Genomic DNA, 6302 nt, shown 5'->3' on the forward strand with positions numbered 1-6302 from the left:
ATCTAGATTATAAATAGAATATCTAGTTTATTGGAAAAAAAAAAAAAATTTCTCATATCTACTAGAAATTTATAAATATTTAAGAACATCTAGAATTTTTTTATTATTATTTATAAATCAAATATAATTTCTCTAGAGAATGAGAGGGTTTGGGACCAAAACATGTATGGATCTAGAATGAGAGGGAGCGTGGCGTAAGTTTTTTAATAATTTTTTTTTTACTTTTTAAATTCAAATAATTTACATATACTTAGAAGGAAAATATTTTTTAATTTTCTAAAAAAAAATCACTAAATTCAAAAAATTATAAAATTTAATATTTTACGACATGAAATGTATGTTGTCTTCAGTATAATTATTTTATAACATATTTTTGTATGCCATGAAAATATACAATTTTTTTGCGGCATACTTTTGCATGTCATAAAAAAATCGGATTGATTTTTTTTTTTTTGTAGAAGTTTTCACGACATTCATTAGCATGTCATGTAAAGTTATAATATTTTACAACATGAAATGTATGTCGTCTTAAGTGCAAATATTTTACGACATATTTTTGTAAGTCGTAAAAACATACATTTTTTATGTCATACTTTTGCATGCCATAAATATATAAATTAACAATTTACATGGTATGTATGCTGTTATTGACAAAACATTAACGGCTTGCCAAAAAAAAAAAAATGGCGCAGAATATACTAACTACGACATGCATTTAACGCAAGCCGTAAACATAATGCCGTAAATAGTTAATTTTGTTGCAGTGCCGACCTTTGCTAAAATTCATAGAGAAATTATTAGTCGACTAATGCATTTGTTTAAGTTCCCAGTTTTATCCATTCCATTTCTTTTTTTCATTGCCAATCTTTCAGAATAGGAATTTTGCATGGTAAGTAGTAGTACAGGGCAAGTTGTTGGTTCTTTTATGTCATTTTCTTTTTAATTTCTGTATTTCTTTTGCAGTCTATAGTTTCTGAATAACACAAGATGATATATAATACATATATATTATTCTCTCTCTCTCTCTCTCTCATGTTCAGGTAGAATTCTTGTTTGTGTTGGAAAGTGTTGGTAATGCACACATTACAAGCTTTTGTATGAAGGTATGTCTTGTTTAGATCATGAAGTTGCGGAGAAAGGAAAAAAATAAGAAAAGTGAAGAAATAAGTGTTTTGATAACATGAAAATTGAATGTATTAAGTGATAATCAATTAAGTTTGTTTGACAATTATAATTGATATGACTTAAAAATTTAAATGTCTCTTGTAATGTAGGTTAAAACTTAAAAAAAATTTAAGTTATATGAAATTTACTTAATTCTGATTGAATTTATAAATATTCATATAAATATCAATATACACTATTATAAACTCACTACCACCACTACCATCATGCTACTGATGTCGCCGCCACCACCACTACGCCGCCGTAACCACCATCACCACCACCACAATGATCACTACCGCTATGGCTACTACTACCACTACCACTACCATCACCACCATGTTACGGCCATCACTACCACCACCACCATCGCTACTACTACCACCACCACTACCATCATCATCATATCATCACCACTTCCATGACCACCACCATCACAATATAAAAATTAAAATATATAATTTGAAAATAATAAATTTCAAATTTAATTATATATATATCAAACAATTTACTTTTAGTTCAGTACTTAAATTTTATCAAACAGCTTTTTAACTTAATAAATTCAGTATTCAATTTTCAATACTTAATTTTTAATTTTTAATTTTATCAAACAGCACCTAAAACTAGTGATGTTTAAAATTGTTTCATTCATTTTCTTTTCCTTGATAAATCCTAATATAAGAACAATGTGATGCTTGGTTATTGGGTTGGTAAATTATTAAAACGGAGTTAGGTGTTTGTTTATATTTTGAAGTGGTAATGCCTATTGTGATGTATTTGATTATGATTAAAATATTATTAAAGAGTGTTGTTATTAGCACTTTATCAATTATTTTAGATTTCTTATTTTTTATTTATTTTTATTACAATAATAATCTCAAATGAAATTAGTAAAAAAGATATCAATAATTTTGGAATATCCCATCACACAATTAAGTCCACACATCTACTACATCATGAGTTGGGATTTATGAGAGCATTCACCTCCATCACTACCCATCCATCTTCTTCAAATCTCACATTCAAAATCTACTCACCCTCAAAACCTTAAAAACCTTGGCGGCAATATTCCGGCGGTAACGGTGACAACCATTTAATTGTCTACACTTCTCTGGCAATGACAATGTGTGGAAGTTTTTTCGACAATCACAGCTTCATGAGATGAGAGGAGTACAGCAATAAAAGTTCAGAGGAGATTCATAGCTTTGATGGTATTCTTAGCTTAGAGGAAATTGGCCTTATAAGGGTAAATTTCTTGAAAAAAAATAACAAAAATAATAAAAATTGTTTGTCATTTTTTTGGGACTGAATTCCCGAACATATGACCAAAATATGGGGGAACAAGCCCGAACATTGTTCATTTGTTCGAGAACAGATAATCAAACATTTCTTATTTGTTTGGAAACAAATAACTGAAACTTGTGGAGATTACAGAACCCACAAAACGGAAATTTTGAATCAACAACAAAAAAACCTATATTTATTTTCTCAGGTCATGGACAAGTATGTGGAGATGAAGTAGTAATCACTTTCGTAGTAATCACTTTCGTAGGTTTTATTAGAGTTTTGGGGAAAGAGGCTTTTTGGGGTGTGGGGGTGTGCTTTCAATTGAATGGGTGAAATATTTTCATAAGGATAATTTCAGAGTGTTGCTATTAGCACCCCATGAATTATTTTGAACCCCTCAATTTGTAACTTTTTTTTATTACAATAATAATCTCAAATAAAATTATTAAAAAGGACATCATTAATTTTGGAACACCTCATCTCACAATTAAACTCACACACCCCCTATACCCCGTACATCATGAATTAGAATTTATGAAAGCACTCACCTCTATCACTACCCATCCATCTTCCCCAAATCTCTCATTCAAAACTTACCTACCCTTAGAACCTTGAAAACCCTTTTGTGGCAATATTCCGACGGTAACAGTAACGATAACAACTATTTAATTACTTACATTTCTTCGACAATAGTTGAAGTTTTTTCAGCAACCACAACTCCATGAGACGAGTGGAGTACAACAATAAAAGTTTAGAGGATGTTCATAAATTTGATGGTGTTCTTAACTCAGAGGAGATTGGCCTTATAAGGGTAAGTTTCTTTAAAAAATTGGCAAAAATAATAAAATATATTCGTCATTTTTTCGGGACTGAACTCCTGAACATATGATCAAAATTCGAGAAATACAGGTCTAAACATTATTTATTTGTTTGGGAATCGATAATTAAACATTTATTATTTATTCGGAAACAGGTAACTGAACATTAATCATCGAAGAAAAAGATGAGACAACAAAGAGAGAGAGAGCATACCAACTGTGACAATGGTTAAACCAAAGAAAAGGATAAGGCGGCAGAGACAGTAATCACACTTGGCTCTTCTTCTTCTTCTTCGTGGGTTTTACTAGGGTTTTTGAAAGAGAGGTTTTTTTTTTGGGTGTGGGGGTGTGCATTTAATTAAATGGGTGAATTATTTTCACAAGGATAATTTTGGTCTTATTTGGGAGAGAAAAGAAATTTCAAGGGTTTCAAAATTTATAAGTGCGGGTCCAAAAAAATAAGAGGTCGAAAATAATAGATGTGGTTCTAATAGCAACACTCTAATTTTAGTATTATTTAGGGGAAGAAAAGAAATTTTCATAGTTTTAGAATTTATAAGTCAGGGTTCAAAGACATGGAGAGTTTAAAATAATTAATGAGATACTAACAACAATACTTATTATTTAATTGTGTTAAAAAATATAATATTAATTATGACTTAAAGTAATTATATTTATATACTCATTTCACTTTTTTAAATGTAATGATTAAAAGTGTGGATATTATGGCGCCTTAGTGGGATGACCTGGGTCAACTATTGAGAGGAATTGCGAAAAGATTTTTTTGTCAAAAAAATCCATCCACAATACTGGCCCTGTTTGGTAGAGTTGTGGAAAAATACTTATAGTTTATACCTAAACAGCTTATAACTTATAACTATGAACATAAGCTGATTTCTGACTTATAAATTAAGTATCTTCTGCCACACTCAAAGAATAAGTTGATTTCTGACTTCCAAAAAGCTATAAGCTATAAGCTAAACCAAACACATCAAAATAGCTTAAATTAAGCTGAAAGCTGAAATAAGCTGCTTTTAAGTTCTGCCAAACAGGCACACTGTGACAAAACAGTGAATGTTTTAAGCTGAAAATAAAAAATCACAAGATGTTACACTATTTTATATTAAAATAAATTAAATAAATTACATTTTTACTTTATTTAAAATTTTATTATAGTCTTTATTGTTTCAAATTGCACAACTTGTTTTTCACATTTTAAGTTAAGTTACATCATTTTATATAAAAAAAAATTGGATAAATTAACGTTCGTAGTTTATTCAAAATTTTACTTTAGTCTCTATGTTTCAAATTATACAATTTGGTTTTCACATTTTACGTTGAGTTTTAATTTAGTTCTTCCATTTAAATTGGATGTTAAAATTAACTATTTTGAGATACTTATCAATCTCTTGAGGTGTGTATGTCAAAAAATTAACATAAATTTCGATGTAAAATATCAAATTGAAATTAGATTTGAAGTGAGGAAAGTAAATTATTTAAATAGAAACAATAGGGAGTCAAAGTTAAATTTTGATCGAGTTCTAGGAGAGAAAAATGTAATGTATCCTAAAATAGTTTAGAATTAGGCTAAGAACACAATAGAGCACAAAATCATTTATAGAAAATATAATAAAAATTGGGATTAAATGTAATTGTAGAGAGGCTCACATTAAGAATAAATCTCAACTTATAAATATACTTTATGCAATTAATTCTACGTTTTAGTTATGTATTGGTAGTATTAGTGAAAACTTACTACAAAAAATTTATGTTTTACTTTTGAAAACATTGATTGAAACAGGGACAGTCTTATTGAAATAGTGGAACATGGGACAACTAATTACAATTCAGTGAAAAAAAGTTTTGAGAATTAGGAGAGGGATGGAAAATTACTTTTGAGACCTTCTATTTGCACACAATAATTTATTTCAATTCACACCATTTCTCACTTCACATATACATTTTGGTTTATTTTTACACCATTTAATTTTCATAATACTTTCATCCTTCAAAATTTAACCCTACATTTTTACATTTCCCTTTAGAATCTTGTTTAGATGGATGTGAATTTCAAATTTAGAGATTTGAGTTTAACATGTCAACTTTGGTGGCAAAATGTTAGATTTAGATTGTTATTATCAAACATGATAGAATTGCGCACACATTGGGTGGGTAACGATTGCTAGCCTAACTTATTAGAATTAAATTGCACGTAACATTAGGGATTAAATAGAAAATTGAACTATTCATTTTTGCTCACATTATTTTAGGATATTAAAAGAAAAGTAAAACAATTTGTAACAAAAAAAGTTTAAAACAAATTCAAAATGTGTTGCTTTGGTAATGCACCTTACATTGAAGCATAAATTGAATATTATTTACATAAACATGTTGTATTAGCGCCGTTTGGTAAAACTGTGGAAAAGTGATTATAAATTATAACTCAACAGATTATAACTTACAGCTGTGAACATAAGCTGGTAAGTTGTTTGGTGCAATTGTGGGATTATGGATTTAAGTAGCAGAGTAGTGTTTGGTAAATAAATTGTAAAATAACTTTTTGCTGTGTAATTGTCATTTTTGCCCTTATGAACATAAAATTTGTAATTTTGTCATTTTCTTCACTTTAAATTTTGAAATAGTTATTTCATTAATGGAAGTTGATATAATTAATACCTAATTTAGTACATTTTTCCATCACCTCAATATATATATATATATATTAATATTGAGTTCACAAAGGAACAAGAAAATGTCATTGCAATAAAAATACAATAAATTACTATTAAGGCAATAAAAATAAAACTTCCTAGATATTTAAAGAACTAATTTCGTTTGCAAATTGATATACAAATATTATGTCTCCTCACTTCCATCTCGTTGTCATCACTTGCAACATGATTTCCATGGCGTGCTTGTTGAGACGAAGATCCTTCCTTTTCATTAGGCACATAATCTGTAAATCTATCATAGGAGTCAAATGCAACATCGTGGAACTCACTTCGTTGGATGAAATTATGAATTGTCATTGTT

Source organism: Camellia sinensis, chromosome 4 (assembly GCF_055761805.1).
Source record: "Camellia sinensis isolate YWXY chromosome 4, ASM5576180v1, whole genome shotgun sequence".
In the NCBI taxonomy this organism is placed as follows: Eukaryota; Viridiplantae; Streptophyta; class Magnoliopsida; order Ericales; family Theaceae; genus Camellia; species Camellia sinensis.